Source organism: Pinus tabuliformis, chromosome 3_1, assembly GCF_031772625.1.
Source record: "Pinus tabuliformis cultivar Carrire ecotype Pingquan chromosome 3_1, CPIR1, whole genome shotgun sequence".
Classification (NCBI taxonomy): domain Eukaryota; kingdom Viridiplantae; phylum Streptophyta; class Pinopsida; order Pinales; family Pinaceae; genus Pinus; species Pinus tabuliformis.
In genome coordinates, this window is record NC_142301.1 from 344,337,673 (window position 1) to 344,365,604 (window position 27,932).

Below are 27,932 nucleotides of genomic sequence, written 5' to 3' on the forward strand. Positions count from 1 at the left end.
CTGTCTTATAAAAACAAGAGGGCCCTTAGATTGAAAGCAAGAAATTTCACAATTGTTGATGATGTACTTTTTAGGCAAAATTATGATTCAATATTATTAAGATGCCTAGAAAAACCTGAAGCACAAAAGGTTTTGCAGGAATTACATGATGGACCTGCAGGAGGACATTTTGGAGCTGACACAACAACCCACAAAATCATTCATGCTGGATATTATTGGCCCACCCTGTTTAGAGATGCTCATGAATATGTAAGGAAATGCCGAAGTTGTCAAACTTCTAGTGGAAGACAAAGAAAGCCAGCTTTACCTTTGCAACTAGTCAACATTGAACAACCATTTGAGCAATGGGGATTGGACATCATCGGAGAAATCACTCCACATTCTTCCAAACAGCATAAGTATATCCTTACTGCCACGGATTATTTTTCTAAGTGGGTTGAAGCAATTCCGTTAAAGACAACAAATTCTGAGGCAATTATAGAATTCATAGATCAATTCATCATTACCAGGTTTGGTGTCCCAAATGCTCTTGTTTTTGATAATGCATCTTATTTCTCAGGCAATGCTATGTTTGATTTCACTATTAAAAGAGGATTTAAATTGAAATATTCTGCTAATTACTATCCCCAAGGTAACGGTTTAGTAGAATCTACCAATAAAAATCTAATTAAGATTATTAAGCGAACTATCGAACAGAATCATAAAAACTGGCATAAATCTTTAATATTCGCACTATGGGCTGATAGGATAACACAGAAAGCTTCCATAGGTTCTTCCCCATTCAATCTTGTGTATGGAAAAGAAGCAGTACTACCAACAAATCTTGTCCTTCCTTCTCTAGCCCTAGTTCAGTTTATTGAGGAAAGCCCTTCTTCTTCTATTCAACTTAGACATGATCAAATCCTAAAATTAGAAGAGGAAATAGAAAAAGCCAAGGTGATTCATGCAAAACATCAACAAATTATCAAGTCATCCTTTGATTCAAATTCATCCGGTTCAAAACAGTTTCAAGTCGGTGATTTAGTTCTGAAATGGGACAAAGGCCATGAGGATAAAGGAAAACACACCAAGTTCCAGAAAATGTGGCTTGGGCCATTTCAGATCTGCGAGAAGATAGGCCATTCAACCTTCATATTACAAGATTTATCAGGTTTGAGAGATTCTCTCCCTGTTAATGGCCTTATCTTAAAGAAATTCTTCAATTTAGGAGGTAACCCCTTCTCCTTTTTAGTTTGATTTGTAGTTTGTAGGATCATTAGGAAATAAAGTTGTAAGGTATCTTCCATTGACCTTTGCTATATGAAAAAGTTGCTCAAAGAAGTAGTGTTGATATTTGCTTTTAAAATAATAGAAGCCTTAGACAAAAGGGATAATTTCTAGGAAACTAGGTATAATTGCATTCTGAAACCGCATTTCAATTTTTGTGAACTCTTCTCAAAATTTAGAAGTATTGTAAATCATTTTATGTTTTCAAATTGGTCACAAAAAAGGTTATCAATATCAAAACAGAAACTAATCCAATTTCAGCATCTTCAACTCTTACCTTGTCATCCGTTCTCTCTTAAGGAGAAAATTGTCCATCCCATTCATCGAAGTTTGTAATTACTCAGAGTGTAATTCTAAAATATTTGATATAAAAGATAAGAGGTCTTATTACAAGCCTGCTTACCATGATCATCGGGAAATAGTTTAACCGACATTACCAACACTGCATACCAAAACAGGGTAATGGCTTATTATAAGACAAGGGGTCTCATCACGAGCCAGCTTGTTTGGTTAGATTACTACCTGTGAATGGCATTGTCACTCAGCTGGCCACCAAACCAGGACAATGACTTTTTATCTTACAAAATAACAGAAAAGTAAAAGAAATACAAAATATGAAAGCATGTTTTGAATTCATTCTGTTAATTATACTCTGAAGTGGATGGGATAATGGACAGTAATATGGTTAAAAGGTATCCCTGTCGAAACTATGAACGTTTGCTGGCAGCAGAGGCTCTACCTATGACAGACGAGTCAATTCTAAAAGCTGATTTGGAAAGGTTTTCCGTTTTATCATTATCAACCAATAGAGGCCAATTTAAAACTTAGAATGTATCTAATTTTAAACAAGAGAGGAAATTAGCAAATATAGTTTTATTTTATTTGGAATGCATATATACCTAGTTATATTAGAATTTTCCTCTTTGATGAGATTCCTATTTAGAGAAAGTTTAAGTATTTCAGTACTTTTCAGAGATAACTATTTCTTCTAGCGAATCGCCAATTGTTGTGCTCTACAACAACCCCCCCATTTCATACAAATTTTATTCTCAAAACTATAATATGAAATGGGTCCCTTTTTATTTAAATTGGTATCAACTTATTATTATTCAAAAAGGTCCGAAACAAAATAAAAATATTATAAAACCTTTTTGATAAACCAATTAATCGGTCTTATAACATATAAATGAGTAATCTTTTATCATTGCGATAAAGCGATCGCAAGATCACATATCGCAATGACAAGGGAGGCATGACTTAAAAGACCCATTGATTTTCTCCGACGCGACAATGCACAAAAGGCTATCGGATATCGACAATGACAAGCTATCATAACAAAAGTCCCTTTTGCTCCGATGCGATGCGATATCGCTATCGGCGATCAGAGATATACCATGCATGCTTTTCAAAGCCCTCAGTTAATACTCCCGATGCGAATTGGCGATATCGCTATCGGCAATCGGGGATTCCAAAAGGAACCAATATAACAACTTAAGCTTTCCCCCGACGACCGATTGCGATAAAGCTAAAAGCACGGATTTCAAAAAGGATTGATAAAGCCGGGATATTACGGTTAATTAGTATTAAAGGCCTTATCTTCCCGATAGCGATTCACTTACGCTCAACCGCCAAAACATTAAAGCCACGCTTGAATGAATCATTCGGCCAATAAACGATATGATGAGCATTTAAAGGATTGACAGGTTTAAACGACCATTTAATGAGATAGTCAGTCTAAAATCTCTACAAGAGCTGATTGTGCCCCTTTAGTTGAACACAATTCATCAAATCCCAATGATTTAGATCAATTGTATCAAATCGGTAATTATATTACCACGTGGTGTTCTTATGCTGAAAATGCTATAGATGATTTGGGTGCACAGAATGAGCTTATTCTAGCCAATCTCAAGCTCTTACATGATGAGCAACAGGAAGAAAGAGCTGAGAAAGAAGCAAGAATGCAGAAAAAGGAAAGAAGAAGAAAATCCAAAGCAACTCAGAGCTCAAATTTCTCCATAGATATGTCGACTCCCAATTTTTGGGATTTAGAAGAAACAGAAGCTAGTACGTCTGAAACACCTATCAGACCAATGAAAATAGAGTCCATTCCAGAAAAGCCAAGAAAAACAAAAGCAGAAATAGTGACTCTAGAAAATGCAGCTTCTAAGTTTCCATCTTTTATCATGCCCTCAATCCAAAAAGCAAATTTTGTTAAAGAAGTCCAAAAGTATCCTAGAATAGAAGAAGATCTGTTTGCTTCTAATTCTAGTGGATATATTTTAGATTTGGACAAGTCAACAAATCCAGCTGAATCAATCCGAATATGGATAGGAGCATTATACCAAATGCAAGTAACAACAAAGCTTGATAACATGTCCATATTTGTTCTAGCGGAGAAAAGAATGGTCGGAATAGTTTATGACTGGTGGATTGGACCTCCTGAGTCAGAACGACAAGCAGTCATTGCAACTGGACTGTCTACTCTAGAGGTACTATTAAAAACACAGTTTGTTCCCGAGCCAATAGATGAAAAGAAGAAAATTATTACAGACCTCACTAGAATGGAACTGAAAGATCTGAAATATCTTGAAGCTTTTGGTCAAGATTTCATGGCCAAAGTCTACAAAGCAAATCTTTCAAATGATTCAGTTCAGAAAATTTCTTTTTTGTCAAAATTACCAGGAAATCTAGGAGATCTGATTTCTAAGGATATTGAGCTTCAAAGCAAGACAATAGATCAGATTTACTGGATAGATCTTTTATTCAGGTGTCAAGAGAAAGTGAAATATCTATGTTGGCAAAAACAAGCACATGATATAACTCCCAGTGCTAATGTTTGTCATGCTGCTCTGCCATGGACACCTTTTAAGAAAAGGAGAAAGCATAAAAGGTATGGGAAATTTAAGACCAAGAAAATTGTAAATCCCAAACGACCTTTTAAAAATTACAGGTTTCTCAAGAAAAGGAAACAGCCGAGAACCAAAAACAATTGCTGTTTCATATGCAAACAGGAAGGACACTATGCTCGTGTTTGTCCTAAAAGCACATCTAGAAAATTGAAAGCATGTGTAGATATTGAAGATTTTTGTGATGATTGGTCTGTTGTGCAGTCAGAAGAAGAACCATCAGATGTATATATGTTAACTGATGCTTCTTTTTCAGAAGATGAAGAATTAGTTAGTTCTGTTCAGAAGATGAATATTTGTTATGATTGTTCTACTAATGAATTTTCAATTGAAGATGAAGAAGAAGAACTGCATTACAGTGAAGAATTTGAGACTGACACCGACAGTGATGAAACAAGTGAATCAGAATCCTTATGTTGGTCTCTACCACCAGAGAAAGATAAAGGAAAACAGGTTATTTCTATTCTTCCCTAGTTAAATTCTTTTTGTCCATATCAGAAAAATATTGGACAAACATCTTCAATGCCAGTTCCTGAATACGACCCACCAGCAGAACAAAGTCTTTTGAAGAAAATGCTAAAAACAAATAATCTTTTGTATATACCAGTCTCTGTACAGGTTAAGAATAGTTGGTTAGATCTTGATGCATTTATTGATACCGGTGGTTCAAACAATCTTGCCAGACCATCATTGTTTAAAGGATTATGGAAACCTCTCCAGAATATCCTAATTTCAGAAACGATAGGCGGTACAGTCAATCTTACTCACTATGTGGATAATGTTTCCTTAAAAGTAGGTGGGAAGATTGTTAAAATTTCTGCTATACAACATTATGACCCATCTGCCAGTTTAATTTTGGGTATGCCGTTTATCAATTCTGTTTTTCCCGTAACCATTAGTGAAGATAAAGTTATTTTAAATTTCAAAAAATAGGCAATCTCTGTTCCGAGACTAAAAATTGCAGACTCTGAAGTTAGAAGAGAAAGCCAGAAGAAGACCAGTACACGAAAGCCAAAGGATGATTCTAAAGATTGGCAGCAAGTACTGAAGATTTATGAAGAAAAGGAAGCTCTCAAAACAAAACAAAAAGCAGTAATAGATCTGCAATGGACTCAGGAACAAATCTCCATATACCAGCGGTTAATTAAAAGCTGCTCAGAAGACCCTCAGAAATTTTGGGAAAAAGAGAGCCCCAAGCAAGAAATTGTGACCATGCATGATAATGGAGTCAAAGGTAAGTTAATTCCTTGTACTCCTTCTGATGAACAAGAAATCAAAAAGCAGATTGAAGAATTGTTGAAGATGAAATTGATTGAACCAAGTGTTTCCCATTATTCATGTTCTGCATTTTTGGTTCACAATCATTCTGAAATAGTTCGAGGTAAAGCAAGAATGGTGATTAATTACAAACCCTTGAATGCAATTACTCAAAGTTTTCACTATCCTTTACCTCGTCAAGAAGTAATAATGCAGAAAATTCAGAAGAGTAAATTTTTTAGCAAATTTGATATGAAATCTGGATATTATCAGATTCAGATTGAAGAAGCAGACAGACACAAGACAACATTCACATGCCCTGCAGGATTTTACCAATGGAAAGTTGTTCCATTTGGATTAAAGAATGCACCTGCTTTCTTCCAGAAGAGAATGGATTTTATCTTTGGTAAGTATGATTTTATCATAACTTACATTGATGATATTTTAATCCACAGTCCAAATTTACAAACTCATTTGGCTCATTTAGAAATATTCCTTCAAGAAGTTCGGGCTCATGGTATTGTCCTCTCAGAGAAGAAAATGGTATTATTCCAAAATGATATTGATTTCCTTGGAATCCATGTTATCGATGGACATATACAGATGCAGCCACATGTATTGACAAAGCTTGCCGAGTTCCCTGATGAACTCAAAGATACTAAAATGATTCAGATATTTTTGGGTGTTTTAAATTACATTCATAAATATATTCCCAGGCTATCTGAAAAAACAGCTCCTATCAGAAAGCATTTAAAATCAGGTTGGTCTAGTCAAGCCACTGCTGCAGTAAAAAATCTTAAAGAAGAATGCAAGTCCCTGCCAAAATTGTAGCCTCCAGGCGATGGATTATTAATTCTACAAACAGATGCTTCATATGATTTTTGGGCAGCCGTCCTTTTTGAAAGAAAGGAGGAAAACACAGGAGAAGAATTAGAAAACAGAGAAGAATTATGTGCTTATGCATCAGGAGAATTCCTCCCCAATCAGAAAAATTATTTTGCTGCTGAAAAGGAAACTCTTGCAATCTTTAATGGCATTCAAAAATTTGAACTGTATCTTGCTCCAAGAAAATTCCTGATTAGAACTGATTCAATGAATTTTAAATATTTCTTGTCAGCAAAATTATCAAGACAAATGGCAAGAGGAAGATTATTAGCATGGCAAATTTGGTTCCAGCAATACGATTTTGATGTAGAATGGATTCCTGGAAATTCTAACTATATTGCTGATGCTCTTACTAGGGAAATGAATAAAGCCCATAGGATTGGCCGCAGCCGGTCAGAAGTTAAAGGAAGCATTTTTGATATTCCAGATCAGCCAGATAATCTTGTCACTTTGGCAAAAAGATTCAAAATTCTCGAGAAGCATGTTGCAGATCTTTGTCTTGAAATAAAAAAGGTAGTCGGATTCAGGCTTCAAAGAAATCAGTGGATTCAAAAATGTCAAGCCTGGCAATCGAAGAATATTGGCACACTTCTTGGTTTGGATGCTGAATTGGTAAAAGTATACTCTTTACCAAACATGAAGGTCAAATTATATTTCAGAACTCTTGATGATTTATGGTCCATACAGTATACTCAATCTATGATTTGGGTATTGCAAATTTTAAATTATTATCAGATGATTGGTTGTATTGATTTTGCACTTGAAATCTTTACAAGTGCCAAGATGATGGACCTTGATGAGATTAACATCAAAATTGAAGTTGGTCAATTTTTACAGACTTTAAGAATCCCAGATCTGTTCGAGGAAATGGAAGCGTCATACTTACAAAGAAATGATCCAGATTATATGCATTCAGATACTTTTCCTCAGTATGAAATCTTCGAACCATTTGTAGATTGGGAGATCAAGGATGGATATTGCAGAAAGAAAAGGGTTGAAAGGCAATCTCAATGCGTGGAAAGAACTCTGCAGTATATTAAAATCTTTTCAACTTCATGGGACTTTCAAAGCCCAGAAATAAGAAATGCTATTGAGCCAAATCCCTTTTCACAGGTCTTTGCAAATCAGTTTTCAGAAAGTTCAGCCTTTGCAGAAAATAAAGATGAAGTAAATAGAGTTTTGGGATGGTTAAAAGAATTTCCCCTACAAAAGCTAGCTGAGAAAATTCATATTATCAAAAAACTGACTGAGTCACAAGGAAAGCATCCTGTTTTAAAATTTTCAGTAAATCAAAAGGCTTTAATCACAGTTGGAGTAAGTTCAGGAAATTGGACAGCAGATACTATATGTTTGATTAGTTTGTTATTATCCACCAGGGTATGCACAACATTTAATTTTGAGTTTGGATGGCAAGAAAAAGAAGGTGTTAGTGATCACTGTAAAATTTGGGTACAACATACCATTGAAACAACAACCAGCATGTTTCAAATTTTCAAATGGGAATTATTGGATGGGATAGAACTACCAGTGCAACAGATGACAACTTTTTCAAAAGCACATAAAGATTCTTTCTTAGATATTGAGATAAATCCTACATCTTACATCAATAGATGGAAAAAGAAAGATGACCCATTCAAGTTACCCTACATAAGCCATCATGCCTACAAAGACCGAATAAAGTTGGAAGTCGGACAGTCCTCTAAAGCAGCTACAACACCTACAACAACCGAATCTTCAAAAGGAAAAGAAACTTTATTTTTAGATGTGTACCAAGATGCTCAAGATCCCATCGAGCCGGACTACGAAGACAAATATCTAAAAATAATGGAGGAAGCATATCTAAAAGAGAATCCATCTTCTGATGAGTTCGATGATTACGACTCAGACCGCAGCCCTATGGGACCATGGTGATCGTCCTTAGATTCTTTGTAAATAGTGAAAGTTTCAATTATTGTACTAAGAGTGCTTTTGAATTATTGTACTGGAATATTGAGTAGACACCGTCAGACTATGGAAATGTCGATAGGACCCTCAATTATTTCCACTTTGTGTCATGTCTAGGAAAAAGTAGATTCGTTAGAGAGTCTATAAAATGAGAAATCGGCAGAAGAGAAGCCCATATTGTTGGACTGAGTGCTTCTAAACTCTGAGATTTCTTGTTTTCAGTTGTAATGCTCTGTAATTTTCTATTTTGAGTTAATAAAAGCTTCACACACCTTTTTACTCTAAGTTGAGTTGTTCGCTTGATATCTTCTTCTAAGTATCAGTAAGGCTGCAAGGGAGGCGTTCATAAAGCTGCTGAAGGAGTGCCCGAGGAGAGGCCAAGTTGCAGTAGACGTGTGCAACAAGTGCTAGAAGATACCGTATCAAGGAGCCACTTTACTAAATAGTAAGAGGGTTCTCGATCTTTTAGATACTCTTTACAAGAAGGAGACATTAATGGTACCACCTTTTAGGGACTAGTACTGGATCCTGAGTCATTAGAAAGAAATCCAGTGATACTGGGACCTACAGTAGGAGGCGGTGGAGTCGCTTCACGGATACCGGTAGTTGAATGAGTGGAGGAAGTGATAGTAAAGTAGGACCACCTGATGAGTTTGTTGATGTTAATCCACCAAACCCAACATCGGCCGCAAGACGAGTAGAGGAGGTCGTTATAAAACAAGAATTTATCAAGAAGTGAATGAAAAACATATACCCCATCCAGAACCGATATCGATTACTATTGAGAGAAAACATTCAATTGAAAATGGAAATTACTAAATTGAGAAAACATGTGATACGGTCATGGAGAAAGGAAAGAATGCAAAAAAGGAATGCCGTTCAAGCTCTTGTAACTCCTGGAACCAATAGAACAACTTCGACAACACTGCAGATAGAATACAAATAGATGACCTCGACATCCACACAGACTGAATCGCTTCTCCATTTGGTAGAGGCTTGGAAATTCCTTTTGACAGTGGATATTCAAAAGTGGAAGGCTACAACTTCCAGCCTTCAGCGTGGGTCTATTCATATAGAAGCTCAACAAAGAGGAGTGAAGGAAATCTGGGAGCAAGCAGTGAGAGTGATGGTTGATCATATCGCTTAGGTGGAGAAGGCCAAGAAGATGCAGGAAAAGCTACAAAAGAATATTTAGGAGTTGCAAGGGTAGGTCCAGTTATTAAAAGTAGACAAAGACGAGATGTTTTCCTTGACGCAAAAAATCATGGCATGTAGACCTCTTGCTCATTGTTATGCCCTGTTCCTCCATGAAGAATACTTGTTCTTCTTCCTGGAGAGTACCCATAAGGAGATAAGCCATGATATGGAAGAATCCATGCAGTTCTTGTGGATTTTGAGAGACAACAATAAATTAAACCAACGTTTTATGTGTGAGCTTTATATGCATAATTACATCCTGGAGAATAATCAGTCGTTGAATCTAGTATCGTATGTCGGAGACATTCAGCTGTGAGCATTCACATTATTCATTATTAATCAGGTTAAGTGGAAAAATGCCTTCGACACGTTTGAAGAAAATTAAGAAAATTGGCCACTTGTGATAAGAATGGAACATTGTCAATCTGTGGATATTTATAACAAACATGAAACATTTCTATAGCAAGAAGGATGAAAGGGCCAGATGTTGACAACACATAAGTGGTGTGTTGAAATGTGTATGAGGAAAATCTGTTCTTGTCAGGAGGAAGCCCAAGATGCTTTTCAGAAGTGTTGTATGTTGTCATCATCAGTAGTTCATGTGAGAGAACCTTTTGGGGCCCCCAATTTTTCTAGGGCTTTGAAGAGAATTCCACATTATAGCGCATGCATATGACACCGTGAGGTTTGATGGATAGGTCTATGATTTCAATTCCCCATAATTTGGTTCCCTTCTGAGTAATACACACTGGCTTATGTGGGAGAAGAGGATTGGTGGAAGGATACCCTTTGCTCGGATGGATTTAAACCTCCTGGGACAAATATGGCCACACGATATGATCTTACACAACTCCATTTTTGTCATAGTGGGTCTAATCCAGACCTTCGTAGGAAATGAACTGAATGAGGACATGCAGATAAGCCAATTGGGGGGAGATGTTGGTCGGTATATTTTCCCGTTTTTATCCCCTTCACCTTACCCATTTCATAGCTTTTTGCAAGTTTAATTCATGTCTCAACAATGAAGGTATGATAAATTGGCATGTCTATTTGAATATTGATTAATGAAACATAGTCCTGAGGGGAACGTTGCCTATGCAACTTGCTAACTAAAGATTTATTGCAGAATCGAGATAATGATGACCAACAGGCTACAAACTAGCACATGAGTGTTGATGAGCTGGCAATGCTATTCTGGGACAGGGATTAAAACAATGTTTAACCAACAAGAAACTGATGGATTAATATTATTGCTATCTTTTGTATTTTGTTTCTGCCTTAACGATTGTTGTATATTTGCAAGCAGATAGAGCTATCGAATCTTTGAGTTTGTTAGTACTATTTTTGTAACAATGCAATGTATAAGTAATGGTTAAGGAGTCAGAAATGCGGACTGGATCTGAGAAGTGTAACAATAGACTTTACTATATTTTCTTTTGATTAATGCAATTCTGATTTCCTGAGCACCGAATAATATTCGATCTTTTGCCATAGCCCTGATTGGAGAGTCGGGCCCACTCTCTTGATCAAGAATTGTTGGATTAGTTGTGTGCGTAGATTTATGTTGGTTGTGTTTGCTTTGATTTATTGCTGTAATGATTTATTGACTGCATTACTATGAATTTAGATTGTTGTTACTTTGATTTGCTATCACTGTTATTGCTTGTTGTTACTATTATTATTCAATCATTATGCTTGATTGACTGCTCATTACTAGGTAGGGAACATGTGGTTTGCATAGACTTTGGACGGTAGCCTTGAAACAACTAACGAGCCCCGGGTTGACAATTAATGTGTGGAAGGGTGAATTCCATAATTCATATCTGAACACCAACACACATCATAAGAGAAAAATTAAGGTAGCCTTGAGATAACAAAGCATCCATATAATCTCAACAAAGATGGTGGTATGGATATTAGTGACAATTGATTTCCTCTATTTCAAAATATTGATTCTTCTAGTTCTACTCCCTCTTAGGTATAATATTCTCTACCCTAACTTAATTACATTATATTGAATATACTATTTACATGCATAAATCATATTAATGATTTATAATTCTATTTATATTATTTAATACAAAAAAATAATATGTTATGCTCTTAATTAATATACATTAGGTATTATTATTATTACTCTAATACATTGGTTATTATAATTTATACCATTTAATATATTACATTATGTATTATAATATTATTCATTAGGTAGTATATCCTTTACTATTAGACATCGGTTATTACGAATATTGCATTAATATTACACACACATATATAAGGTTATTAATATTAAATTATAGGTTTTATTAATATCTTGTTAATATTTAGCATTATATGTCCTATTAATATCAAGAAATATTTTATATGGTTAAGATTTTTTATTAATTTAATTATATCTCTTTTCATTTTAGGTTTAGGGTTTATAAGTTGATTGTTAATTTATTAATTAATTTTAATTTAATTTGTTTATTTAGTTTTTCTGTTTTTGTCTCTTCTTTCTTCAAATCACTATCTTAATGATGGATCTTCTTTGGGATTCGAAACATTGACAACCTTCATACATTACTGTGGAAAATCCAAACTCTCTATCTATAGAAAAAAAAGCCACAAAAGTCTTAAATCTACCATTATATATATGTGATTAAATTGTGTGTGGTCGTGAGAGATTTTTTGTATATGCTATTTGTTTCAACGGTTCTTTTCATGAAGATATTTGGTATAACATGGATTAAGTTATGTAGATGGGAAATTTGTCTCCCTTGAAGTGATTTAAAAAAAATTATATCTAGGCCAACCTATGTTTCTCTTCTCTTTGGGTTTTATTTAGTTCAAAGAATTACATTTAAAACTTGGACGTTGCAGGCAAAAGTTTGTCTATGATTGCATTCACAAGTGGATGAGATTACACAACATAAGTTGATATGCTTTGGTTGAAGACTTTCCTCCACAACCTTTGTAAAAAATTTGAGTTACAGAGAATTATTTTCTCCTTTGCTTTCCTATGTTGAGAATTAGTTCCTCCATTTTAACCCATTTTCTCAAGCTCAACTATGTGCATCAAACACACTCTTGAAAAATATATGTACTCTGCAATCGAGAAACTTAGAGTTGCTTGTGGTTGAGGATATAGAATTTAATATCTCCTCCATCTTCAACATATGTTCTATAGGTCTTTTTAATATGGTATGCATTTACTTTTCTCTCTCATTCTTTAATGTTTTGGAGTTACAATTGGTTATCCATTGAGAAATTTATATCTTCATCTTTTGTATTGCTTATAGATGAGTTTGTCCCTTATATGATAACATTAGGTGAATTAGTATTGATTTGATCATGGTGTTGTTTGGTTACATGTGGGTTTGGATCTTTCCTAGCTATATTTTCATTGGTATACAATAAATCCCTCCTGTCTCACATGTCGGTATTTATGAGATCATTACTTTGTGTATTTGCACTCTCTTAAAGGGAACTCTTCAATGGCCATATGTGAGCTCCAAAAAACAATGGAACTATAGTTCCCCTTGTTACAATGTATGCAAGGATGAACATTCCATTAATGGTATAGTGATTACTGTTTTCCATAATATGAATTGAGGAAAGACTTATTATCTTTCTTTCCTGTGTGGTTTCTCACTTCATATCTCATGTGGTTGGACATTTTGTAGTTCCTATAGCTTTATTGCTTCATTCGTGAAGCTTGCTATTTAATATTTTGAGTGTTATTGCAACATTTTGTTTCTTATATCTTTGGTCATTATTGAAGCACCAAACTTACTATCATACAATAATCTTCTTGACTAATAAAGTAATTCCAGGTAAATCTTCAACAAATTATATGCTATTTGGATGGACAAAAGTTCTAGACATAGAGGACATCTTGTTACAAGGTGTAGATGGTGATATTGTTCACTACCTTCCTAAAATAGAGAGAAAAACTCCATTATGCTCTCTTATTTAAGGCAAAGATGGTTTTGGGGATTTGCAACATTTATATGTATTCATGGAAATTATCTTATGGACATGGCCCTCACCGGTCGATTTAAGCATTGTTGGAAACCTATCATGATTTGATGTTCATATAATTGAGAAGTGGGTTCATCAAGAGCATATATATTCTTTGGTTAATATTTTCCTACGTTGAGCATAGTGATTTTTTTTTCCAACCCCTAGTATTTTTTTTATGCATAGGGTTTTGTTGATGCTGTTGGATGTCGTAAACATTGTAAGGGGATATCCCCGATGTGAAGTATCAATTATACCTCACACGGTTTGGTGTAGGAGTCCCATTCGGTCATACGGTCTGGCAACCATTGGAAAGGTTTCATAGATATGCCTTGGTTACAATTACACATAAGAGAATGCAACACCTCTTTGGGGCAGAAAGTGTGTGAGCTTTGTGAGACACTCGATGTAAGGTGCCTAAGGGAACATCCATGATTGGTAGGGAAATGCGCAACCGATTAGAAAAGTACTAGTACTATCCTAAAGGGAGACCCGAGAAGGAAGAAAAAGACTTGTTGAATACATGCAGAATAGTCCACATGATAAACAACAATAGTTAAAAAATAACAACACTTATTCAATAATAACCATAACTAAGCAAAAAATTAGTTTATTCACTTAGTATGTAATTAAAGAAACATATATCATAAACATAACTGGAATAGTCAAACTATATCTATGGTACATGTATGAAGAAATGTTGGCTCATGGAGCTTCTGATTAAGAGTGAAAGGTCCCAAGTACACTGTTACATGAAGGAAACACTATATCCAATAGTGGAACATGAAGCCAAAACTTTCTTCTCCAAAGAATGATCTATCTCTTATGTGATACAAGAGAAGCCAAGGCAAGAATCCAAGAATCCCAACCTTTTGCTCTACAAATAACAATTACCTTTGAGATTTCTCACGACTCTTTGACTTCTATGTCTGTTCATATTCTATTAATGACTTATTACATTCCATATGTGACTATTCCCATTACACATGTGTCCCTTGGACTTCGTTAAATACCATTAATTACATAAGAAAAATTACATATGAGATGATGACCTAATAAGACAAAACTGATAATGGGACAAATGCTCATCAAATTGATAAATCATTTTCTTCCTCATGGACCTCATTTATAATGTAAGTGTGTCATGCTCTGAACTACGTTGAGATGGATTTGACCTAAACTGGCAAGTACCCTATATATCAAATCTTCACCTCCATTGCCTCCATCAGTATGCTCTTGGAGCTTGATTGTACATTATTCCACAACCATGAAAGTTTCATATGAGCTTTGAATAGTGTGTTGGCGTACTATAGAGTAATGTATTTGGTAACATCCAAGCCTTCCTGTTTTATTTCCTGTTTGATCTGCTCAATATATTTCTCGATCTCCTAGAAAATGACTTCTTAGCCTCTCTTATTTTTTTAAGTGATACTATTGCAAGCATCCCATGTTTATGCGTTAGAGACTCGAAACCATTATGCAATCAATTATAGGAAGGAATAAAAATAATCGACTATTCTTTAAGGCGCATGTAGTTCTGATGGTGGAGTCTCAACTGAACTCTTTCTATCTTTGCAACAATCCTGTCTTTATTTTCCAAATGTTGCAGAGCACTTGGATACTTGGAAACCCATTCTTGAATCTGGTTATTTGCTCTATTTTTCACTTTCAAGAGTTTCACCACTTCCTGTGCTTTATTCTAAATTGAATGCCAACAAGAGGAGCCACCACATGTTTTAGAAGAACCATATCATTATATAACCATACTATGGTGTGCTCCATTGGCCCCAGTTCTTCCTGCATGGTTGACTGCCATTCTGTGGTGTTGAAACATTGTGATGACAATCATTGATTCTCCACTGCAATATGTTTCGCCTATTTCTTTACCGCAACAAGTTCTCTTCTCAGCCTAGCATTCTCACTTAGAATATATTTGGATTTATCTTGTGTTGCTATGGAAAAATAAACATTTGCCACCATGACTGCCCTAGCATTCATTCGGCTGTTGGTAGTTATCACCTTCTCTGTAGCAACTAAGACTATATTTTAAGGATCATTAAGAAAGTACCTATGCCTCTGCTGCATGATCCTCTTCTTAAGATGATCGAATGTTACACTGCATACATCCATGACTCTGTCTACTGGTGGAGGTGTGATCCTCATCTCTCCAAATGGAAGATGACCACCTATGAGGGGATGTTCCTCTGGAGTACCTGGCTCATCATCCATGGGTTGAATGATATCTTCTTCCTCTAACTCTTCCTCTTCTATCTCTTGTGTCAATTTTTCATCTTCCAATCTTTGTGTTGCTTCTTCCTCCTCGGACTACCTATGTCGTTCTTCTTCTATCCTTTTCCTCTCCTCATCTTATTCACGTTTCTTCTGAAGAAACTCTTCCTGCCTCTTCTTATACTGATCTCCTCTCCTGTTCTGCTTGAATAACTCCTGTGTTAAGAGGATCGACTTTCCACTTTCTGTTGCTCTCGCCTTTCAAATCATATCTGATCCTCTTCTTGGGAGCTACTTTCCTTGATCGAGGAGTTATCTGTTCTTCCTCCTACACCTCCAAGTCTTGAGCTGGTGGATCTTAGGGTGAATTGGTTTCCATCCTCGGATGTGCCTTCATGTTTGCATTGTACTAATTCTTTATCTTCTCATATTCTATTGTAGATATCGAATAATACCCCATACTGTGATAGATCCTTTCACAATATTTCCTACATATTCTCCTAGGATCATATCCATGAAAATTCTTAGTTACAAAGAAAATGCTATCCAACTTCTATATATCTGTTGCTTCCTCCTTGTGGCTCTTTAAATCATATAGTTTGATCCTCAATGGGAAGGTGGGCCAAGGGGCTTTATTCCTCCTATGAATAACTCCCAACGATCCCTTGTCCAACTGATTTTCCACTTCCTACATGACTACCTTATTGGTCACATATTGCGACATGAGATCGGGGGATATCTAACAACCAAAACATCTGATGTATTTCCCCTCAGGCACTGCAAACCAATCTATTAATATCCTATAGTGACTCCTTCACTTGATCGAACATGCAGGGAGGATTGACCTTGAATATCATATGAAATATAACTACAAAGAAGTGTGCGGCCAATTTGTCATATGCACCTTTGAAGCTTGATTCTAATAACAATCTGTAGTGAAATTAAACTAGGAACTTGTCCTCAAGGGTCCAATTCCAGTACATTCCTGGGAACACATACAATGTGCAGATTCCATCTAAAAGAAATGAAAACATGTAGAATTATGGGGCTTTATTCGCCCTGAAAAATTATTTTGCCTACCCCACATGATGCTGCAACTCAAATGACAATATATCTTGCCAATTGAAAGCTCTACAACAGGTTAGCGTAATATGGAGCATATATATCCAATTTTCCTCAAACACTTAAGCATTCTTGCACCCATGAAACTGACAAAACATGGTTATCAAATATTGATATACATCTATGAGAATCTTTTTCAGATAGACTGCGGATGGGCGATGGAGAAAACTTTCAAGATCTTGACACCATGATTTAATAATGTTTCTCATGTCAAGATCGACCCATCTGTGGTAGAAGTCAATGTTTTAATATTTTTTGGGCTTGAGAATATTGTAATATGTTTTCATGTCCTCTCCATAATAAGTGGCGAGCTAACCGCCACTCTTAATATGAAGCACGAGATGAGATTCATCCATATGTGTAATGATCCATTCAATTACTTTTGTGCAGGGAATTACTGTGAATCTTCATGCGATCATGTGCATCCTAGACTTCTTGATATTGATGTATGCTTTCATGTCTTCCAAGTTCTCAACAAAATTTTTCTGCATGATTTTGTTATATATACTTCTCCATGTGACCTCATTAGACTTATCAATGAAGCACTGGGTGTCTGAATAAATGGGAATCATTAGCTTGGTAACTTCAACAGGTTCCTTAGTGCTTTCTTTTGAGATTTATTTGGAGGCCACTTTATGGGGAGGCATGGCTCCATCAGATGATGAAAGGTTGACAATACTTGTAGCATGAACAACTATTTGTGGTAGCACACACATAGTGACAAGATTAGCTTAAAGAAACTTAACTATGAAACAATACTTGTAAATCATTTACAAAGATCCATCACATGAAACTGAACATGAAAATATATCAACGACAACGAAAAATCACTTGCATGCATGAGAAGATAGGCATGCAAACTAGGAGGGCGCACTTTCAAAGCACGAAGGAAGGTCAAGGGTCTTTCATGGCTTTGTAATGCACTCAAGCAAGTGAAGAATACCATCAAGGGCACACTCCAAAGGGTCGAAGGGATGGTTTTTGGGCCTTCAAACCTTTACCGTGCACTCATGTTCTCAAGGAGACAAGGAGTAAATGCTGGAGCACTCCGAAGGGACAAAGGAACATGCTTCCAATCCTTAAGGCCTTCAGGGTGCGCTAATGTGCTCAAAGGAAAGGAGGATGCATTGGTGCATGCCAAAGGGATGAAGGGAAGTGCTTCGAGTCTTCATGGTGCGCTCAAGGGAGGGTAAAAATTTTCATGGTGAGGAAGTGCGCTCAAGAGGAAGACTTGGTCGTTTTGGGCATAATTTTCGAGGCTAATTGGGCTTTGGGTTCCAGAAGCTCAGAAACAAGTTTAAGAAAAAAAATTTCATGATAAGAATGAGGAGAAGAAGGATATCAAAATTTATATAGATTATGTCGCATTCACGGTGGAATATGAAGGGTTAAAGAATGTGAAGAGTTTTGCATGTGACAAAAAATTAACACTTGTAGAAGGAAGATTGAACAGAAATGCCAACAATCAAACTAAAAAAAAGAAACAACAGGAAGAAAATCAAGAGTGAGAGCGAAATCATGAAATGCGATGAAAAGATTCAACATGCAAAACTTACTTGTGAAGCGGGTTGATGAAGAGTTTCTTGATCTCTAGCTGTGTGCTCAACTAAGATGATAATGATTTTGCAAAAGAATGATTAAATAGGTTGATTTAAATGAGTTTACATGTAAAACTAATTCATGCATGATCGCCACTTGTCGATGAATGAAATGATTAGTTAAGGGAAGTTAAGTGGGCTCCTATTTTCTAGGAGTACACCCACATGCAACAAGATGTTCATGCATGCACCCAAGAAGAGCGCATGTCTTCAACACGAAGGAGTGCGCTTAGGTAGGGAACACTTGCTCAACATGAAGGAGTTTATTCAAGGAGGGCGCACTTCTTCAACCCGAAGGAGTGCGCTCAACTCAAGCACATGTCTTCACCAACTTGGAGTGCACTTTTATAACACAACATAAAACAAGACATATCGTTATCTTGTTGATGTAAGTAAGGGTAATATAGTACGATGAGTTAAAAATAATTAGAGTATGAGTTTTACATCTCTGGAATTGCTTCACTACTAGCAGGTCGAGACAGTACCTCAACATAGTCACTTTAGGAACACAAACGTTGCTTCAATACTAGCGAGTCTAGACAATACCCTGGTGAAGTCCCTTGCTTCACCTCCCTATGTAGGAAACCTTTCTCTTCTATGACCCTTTATTTTTTCTTTCTTTCTTTTCAATACGACTGTGCATAGGCACTTATTATTTTTCAATGGGCGGAAGAGGGATCCTGACTTATTGAGAGTAGAAGAGGTTTCTCCTTTAGAGACAGGTTTTAGAACTCTGATGCTTTGATTGCTAAAAGTTTTCCACTTATCTTACTCTACTTAGATAGATAATCAAGAACACACTATTCATAAACAAGACCAAGTGCAGGGATGAGAATCCTAAATATATACGTGCATCATGGTTTGCTTACAACTTCCTAGATGAAGGATCATATTTTCCAACGGAAAATCATTGACTTGAAAGATGTAAAACAAAATAAAGAAGAGGGAAAAATATAAGCCAAGGGTTGTATGGTACTACAACTTTCCTTGCACAAATGTTATGCCACATCATCTCGTAGCTCAACACTATCTTTATTCAAGGCTAGAGAAAAGAAAAAGAATCAAAACAAGAAACACACATGCAATGCATCTAACTAAGTGCAATCTATCCTACCCTAAACTAAATAGTACACGATCAGGTCATGTGAAGTGGAATTTCCAATGCAGCCATAGGATCTGCTCCCGACCTTTAAGTAGAAAGATGTGACCATGTAGAATCAAAACAAAAATTAGTGTAGTGAAAAAGACATACCATAAAAATATGTGCACTAACATGGAAAAAAAAAAGTGCGATCACAATGGTGTATGACACTCAACTACTCTTTCAAATAACATAATCTACAACAAAAATAATCACGAGGCCTATGGCCATACATGACTTGACGAAGCACATGCAAGTATAGGCCACGAGACATGGGTCCAGACTAAAAAGACTCTTCTAATGAGTCCATGATAGGATCATGGAAACAACCTTTAGGGAAACTTAGACAAGAAAGACTAAGGAAAGATAAATCCATGTCATAAGCGACATTAACAGGCTAACCACAATCCATGCTGTTATGTGAGTGAAATCCTTTGATGGATGATGTAAAAGATTCATTAATATCCTTCTTTGTTTCCACATCATAGATTAAATATTTTCTTGAGATGGGATGTAGATGTGGAAGTTCAATAGTCAAATTAAACTTTCTTCCCTGAGGATTGAAAATTTTTACGTGAAGAAAATGAGCATCCCTCAGGAGAAATTTGACATGCCACGAGATGACATTAATGCAAAATTTGTGCAAAATAATCATGAGTTGACCGAAATCACAAACACTGTCATGGTGACAGGAACCTGACATAACCATCAGTGTAGGCTCAAGTGTCCTACTCACATGAATTAAGTTTCAATTTCGTGGAAACATGATCAACTTCTTATCAAAGAAAGATCCATTGTTTAAATCATGAGATTCAAAAGAAGGTAGATTTTCAATATTATTGCAAAAAATTTCAATGATAAGCGTATCACCGTCCTGCTCAAAAGGAGTTATACCTAAAAGAAAATCTTCGATAATCGCATCAGACTCCATTTGAAATTCCTGCAAATCTAAATCTTCTTGTAGAAACAAATATTCATCCATGTTACTTGAACAATAATTCCCATATAATTAAGAGAAAAGGAAATCATCAGGGTCATGGTTGTCCAAGGGTTCAACTTGATTAATGGGTAAAAGATTGACTAGAGGAATATCAAGATTCAAAGATGGTTGATTGATAAGATCAGATGAATCACCATCAGGGGAAATATGTGAAAGAAAAATCAATTCTTCATCAACAAATTGATCTTCTGATTTAGTGATTGGTTTAGGTCCAACATACAAAACATCAAGGGGGGGAGGGGGATGGGACAAAACACAAATATGATTCTTTATCGAGATGCTGAAATTCTTCTTGATTAGGAGGAAACGATGAATCTGATTCAAAATATTTCCTTGATATCCAGACTAAGAATAAAAAATTCTCATCCAAGAACTATCAGTCCACATCCTCATCCAGGAATTCATAACAAAGATGAAGGAATCAATCAACAAAATTCTCAAGATATTCATTCGGTTCCATTCTAAGTTGATCAATTTCATTAATAACATCTTGATATTCATATTTGTCAAAAAAATGACAAAGATTGTTAACCAAATGTTTAAAAGATGAAATAGAAGAAGTGGGTAGGGAATAACACTAATGCTTCGCATGACCATCCAATGTGAGGTTAAACAAATGCATGAGGATTTCTTCAGAATAAACACCACTTTAAAAACAAAATTGAACAAACCCAATTATGTAATCAAGGAAAGTTACTGTGCACTTGCCATCGAATTTAAGATGTTACAAGTTATGTAAAATGTACAAAGGGGTTGAAATATCTAAAGCTTCGAAAAAACACCTCGTGATTATGATCTCGGTTGAAGACAATAAAGGTAAGGGATTCAAACAAACTTCACAGGCTCAACTTGTTATCTCCCCTAATTCTAGCACCAAAAATGTTGACGGTGCTGGATGCTGCCAACATTGTAAGGGGATATCCCCAATGTGAAGTCCCAATCAGACCTCACACCATTTGGTGTAGGAGTCCTCACCGGTCATATGGTTCGACCACCATTGGAAAGGTTTCATAGACATGCTTTGGTTATGATTACACACAAGAGAATGAAACACCCCTTTGGGGCAGCAAGTGTGTGAGCTTTGTGAGAGACTCGATGTAAGGTGCATGAGGGAACCATTAGGGGAATCCTGAGGTCTAAAATGGGCCTCCTAAGAAAAATGTACAACTAAAATAAACTTTATAAGAACCAAAATGATTCAAGATGATGACATCAACCATGGGGGATGATTCACCATTTTTAGAGTAAAAAAGTAAAAATAATAAAAAATAAAAAATAATAAAATAATAAAACTACTTTTTCAACTCGTATTTTCAACTTATCTCCCTAAGGTTTTACTCAAATTTTGAGCGGGAGTACTCGTTGGATGAAAAATTTAATTGCTCATCCAAGGAGTACCCATGTTACATACTTTCGATGGACCCTGCTACACGAAAAGTGAGAAATACATGAAAAAACGTGATTGCAATAACATTTTTCATGTATTTCTCATTTTTGTGTAGCAGGGTCCATCAAAAGTACGCAACATGGGTACTCCTTGGATGAGGAATTAAATTATGCATCCAACGAGTGTCGCCGCTCGAATTTGAGTAAATCAATAAGGAGATAAGTTGAAAAGACGAGTTGAAAAAATGGTTTTTTTTTCCCCCCTCTAAAATTTGATGATGTAGTCTAATCTTACTTTATTATTTCCACAATTATTTTATAATTTCCTTAGGATGCCCATTTTAGAGCTGAAAATTCCCCTAATTATCCATAATTGGTAGGGAAAACGAGCCACTAGTTAGAAAAGTAATAGTACTATCCTAAAGGGGGACCTGGGAAGGAAGAGAAAGGCTTGTTGAATACCTGCAGATTAGTCCACATGATAAAAAAAACATAAAACACATTCAATAATAACCATAACTAAGCAACAAATTATCTCATTCACTTATGTAATTAAAGCAACATATACTACAAATAGAACCAGAATAGTCCAACTATATCTACGATACATGTATGAAGAAGTGTTGGCTCATATATCTTCTGATTAAGAGTGAAAGGTAGCAAGTACACTATTACATGAATGAAACACTATATCCAATAGAGAAACATGAAGCCACAACTTGTTTCTCCAAAGAATGATTTATCTCCTATATGATACAAGAGAAGCCAAGGCAAGACTCTAAGAATCACAGCCTTTCACTTGAGTTATGAGGAGCCATTTATAACAAATAACAACGACCTTTGTGCTTCCTCATGCTTGTTTGACTTCTATGACTGTTCATATTCTATTTACGACTTATTACATTCCATATGTGACTATTCACATTGCAGATGTGTCCCTTGGACTTCATTACATACCATTTATTGCATAAGACTAATAATATATGAGATGATGGCCTAATAAGACAAAACTGACAATGGGAAAATGCTCATAGAATTGATGAATCATTTGCTTCTTCATGGAGTTTATTTGTAAGGTAAGATGTCCATGCTCAAAAATCTGTTGATATGGCTTCCACCCGAACTCGCAAGTCCCCTATATACTGCATCTTCACCTCCAATGACTCTGTTAGTATGGTCTTGGAACTTGACTATACATTATTCCATAGCCATGAAAGTTTCATATGATCTTTGATTGGTGTGATGACGTATTGTAGAATAATGTCTTTGGTAACCTCCAAGCTTTCTTGTATTATTTCCTATTTGCTTTGATCAATATATTTCTTGATATCCTGGAAGATGACTTCTCTACCTCTGATTTGCTCAAGTGATCTTATTGTGGGCATCCCATGTTTTTGTGTTAGAGATTCAAAAGAATTGTGCAGCTGATTATAGGAAGAAATAGTACTAATCGAGTGTTCTCCAAGGTGCATGTAGTTCTGATGGTGGAGTCTCAACTGAATTTTGTCTATCTCTGCGAAAATTTTGTCTTTCTTTTCTAAATGTTTTGGAGCACCTGGATACTTGGAAACCCACTCTTGAATCTAGTCAACTTCTCTATTTTCCACTTTGAGGAGTTTCACCACTTCCTATGCTTTCTTCTGAATGCCAATGAGAGGATCCACCACTTGTTTTAGAAGAAGCATCTCATCATATAACCATACCATGGTGTTCTCCATTGGTCCTGGTTCTTCCTGCATGGCTGAATGCCATTCTGTGGTGTTGAAAATTTATGATGATAGCCATTGATTCTCTACTGCAAGATGTTCTGCCTGGTTCTTTATCACAACAAGTTCTATTCCAAGCCTAAAATTCTCACTCTAAAGATATTCAAAGTTATCACATGCTAATGTGGAAAAAGCAACATTTTCCGCCATGATTGCCCTAGGATTCCTTTTGGTGTTGGCAATTATCACCTTCTCTGTAGCAACTGAGATTGGATTTTGAGGATCATTGGGAAAGTATCTATGTCTCTATTGCATGATCCTCTTCTTAAGTTGATCGAACGTTACATTGCATACATCCATGAATCCGTCTTTCGGTGGAGGTGTGATCCCCATCTCTCCAAATGGAATATGACCACCTATGATGGGAGGTTCTTCTAGAGTACCTATCTCATCATCCATGGGTTGAATGGTATCTTCTTCCTCCAAAAATTCCTCTTCTATCTCTTGAGTTAATTTTTCTTCTTCTAATCTCCGTGTTGCTTCTTCCTCTTGGGACTGCCTCTGTTATTATTCTTCTATCCTTTTCCTCTCCTCCTCTTCTTCTCATTTCTTTTGAAGCAAATCATCCTGCTGAATCTTCTCCTCTTCTTCTCCTACTTGTCTCCTCTTCTATTCTCCTTGAATAATGCCTATGTTCATAAGATCAAATTTCCACTTTCTGCTACTCTTTCCTATCGAATCATAACTGATCCTCTTCTTGGGAGCTACTTTCCTTGCTCGAGGAGTTATTTGTTCCTCCTCTTTCACTTGCAAGTCTTGATATGGTGGATCTTGGGGTGAACTAGTTTCCATCCTTGGATGTGCCTTCATGTTTGTATTGTACCAGTTATTTATCTACTCATCTTCTACTATAGATATAGAAGAACACCCTATACTGTGACCAATCCTTTCACAATGTCGACTGCATATTCCCCTAGGGTCATATCCATGAAATCCTTAGTGGTGAAGTGAAAGCGATCTAGCTCTTGTATCTTTGTTGCTGCTTCCTTGTGGCTCTTCAACTCATATAGTTCGATCCTCAATAGGAAGGTGGGCCAAGGGGCTTTTTTCCACCTGTGAAGAAATCCTGACAATCCCTTATCCAACTGATTTTCCACTTCCTGCATGACCACCTTATTGGTCACATATCAAAGCATGAGATGAGGGGATATCTGACAACCAAGACATCTGATGTTTATACCATCAGGAACTACAAACCGATTCTCGATATCTAGTTATTGACTTTTTCACTGATCAATCATGCAGGGAGGATGGATCCCAAATATCATATGAAATATAATTGCAAAGAAGTGCCCAACCAATATGTTGTATGCACCTCTAAAGCTTGATTATGATAACAATCTGCAGTGAAAGTAGGCATGGAACTTGTCCTTAATGGCCCAATTCTCGTACATTCTTGTGAACACATATTGTGCGTGGATTCCATCTAAAAGAAATGCAGACATGTAGAATTCCGAGGCTTGAATTTCCCTCAAAAATTATTTTTCCTTCCCCACATGGCTCTATAACTCAAATGACAACATATCTCCCCAATTGAAAGATTTACCACGGGTTACCACAATATGGAGCATATATATCCAATTTTTGTCAAACACGTCAATGTTCTTGTGCCCATGCAACTGACAACACATGGCTATAAGATACTGATATATATCTCTGAGAATCTTTTTCTGATAGACCGAAGATGGGAAATCGTGAAACTTAGCAGGCTATTGACACCATGATTTAATAATGTTGCTTGTGTTGAGATGAGATCATCTATGTCAGAAGTCATTGTTTTCATATTATGTGGGCATGAGCATCTTGTAATATGTCTGCTTGTCCTCTCCATAATAAGTGGCAAGCGAACAACCACTATCACTGCGAATCACAAGATGAGAGTCATCCATATGTGTAATGATCCATTTGATTATTCTACATAGGAAATGACCAAGAATTGGCATGCGGTCCTATGCATCCTTGACCACTTGATATTGATGTATGGTTGCACATATTCCAAGTTCTCATCAAAAGTTTTCTGCATGAATGTGTTGTATATACTGGTCCATGTGACCTTAATAGACTTATCAATGAAGCATCGGTTGTCTGCATAAATGGGAATTGTTCACTTGGTAACTTCAACAGGTTCCTCAGTGCTTGCTTTTGAGACTTCTTTGGAGGCCACTTTATGGGGAGGCATGGCTCCAACAAATGATGAAAAGGTGACAATACTTGTAGCATGAACCCCTATTTGTGGCAACATAGTGACAATATTATCTTAAAGCAACCTAAATATGCAACAATACTTGTAAATCATGTACAAAAAGCCATCACATGTAATTGAGCATGAAATTCTATAAATGGAAACAAAAAATCACTTGCATGCAAACTAGGAGGGCACACTTTCAAAGGAAGAAGGAAGGCCAAGGGTCATTCATGGCTTTGTAGTGCACTCATGCACTCAAGCAACTGAAGAAGACCATCAAGGGCACATTGGTTCACTTTGAAGGGTCAAAAGGATGGGTTATTGGGCCTTAATACCTTCACAGTGTGCTCATGCGCTCAAGAAGACAATGAGGGCGCATTGGCGCACTTCAAAGGGATGAAGGAATATGCTTGCAAGCCTTAAGGCCTTTAGGGTGTGCTCATGTGATCAAAGGCAAGGAAGGAAGACTGGTGCATGCCGAAGGGAAGTGCTTCAAGCCTTCATGGTGCGCTCATGTGCTTAAGGGAGGGTACAATTCTTTGTGGTGAATAAGTACACTCAAGAGGAAAACTTGGCTACTTTGGGCACAATTTTTGAGGTTGATTGAGATGAAAAACAAAGAAATTCTAGCAATCGAGTTGAAAAACAAAGAACGATAAAAAAGAAGAAGCAAGAACGAGAGTGAAATCATGAAAGGTGGTGAAAAATTCGACATGCAAAACTTACTTGTGAAGCAGGTTGATGAAAAGTTTCTTGATCTCCAGCTATGCGCTCTACTAAGATGAGAATGGTTATGCAAAAGAATGATTAACTGGGCTGATTTAAAATTGTTTACATGCAAAATTGATTTATGCATGATCGCCACTTTTTGATGGGTGAAAGGGTTAGTTAAGGATAGTTAAGTGGGATCCTATTTTCTAGGAGTGCGCCCACATGCAACAAGATGCTCATGCATGCACCCAGGAAGAGCACATACCTTCAACATGAATGATTGAGCTTAGATAGGGCACACTTGCTTAGCATTAAGGAGTGCGCTAAGGGAGGGCACACTTCTTCAACTCGAAGGAGTGAGCTCAACTCAATTTCTTGCTTTTGTTTTATTTTTCTTTGCTTTTGAGTTTTTTTCAGTGTGTGCATGACGAAAAGGAAAGTTTCTAAATCAAGATAAGTCATGAGTTCACCTAACAATGGACTAGATAACTTAAGCGCTTCTAAGGGTTAGGTGACGACACATAGGAGTATGCGACACTAGGAGAAAACACACAAATAACAAATCAATTAACAACATGAAGACACTAAGGGGCTTGAAATGACAATTAATGTAGGCTCCAAAATTGACTTAGGAAAAAATTATGAAGGGTCATTATCGCAAGGACAACAGGTTTGTATGAGAAGATGAATTTTGAGAGGGTATAACACTAATTTAACATTTTAAGGAAATTTTTCTATAATTGTCTATTTGTCTCACCTCAAGACACCATATACTACATACCACCATTTGTTGATATTATGAAATATGTAGATACATACACATGTTCAACATTTGGAGCTAGATTTTCTTGTAACTACATATGGCTGTATGTTGCAATTTAAATAACTTGATATTCACTATTAATGAAACCTCAACTTTTATTTGAAGGAGAAATTTAATCTAAATTACTTTACTAAAGAAAATCCTAAACATAATATATAAGTTAGAAATATAACTATTGGAACTTGTGCTGATGATGAGCACAATCGTGACAAAGGTCACATGTTGAGAAGTGATTAAATTGTCCTAAATAATAGTTTTTTTTTTTCATTTGTTCAAATTCCGTTTGTGCCTTCCTTTTCCATGCTTATAACTTTGCAACTTTGAAGTGTGATTTTTTACATAATATCTTGTTTTGTTGCCAATGTTTTGGCTGAAACTATCAAGATCAATTTCCCTTGCAATACGGTTACAGTTTTATGTTGATTAAGGATGCTCTTCATATTTAATGGAAAACATGCCAAACGATCCTTTTTGGGTGGAAATGTCTATAATTGTAATCTCCTAAGAAATCTGT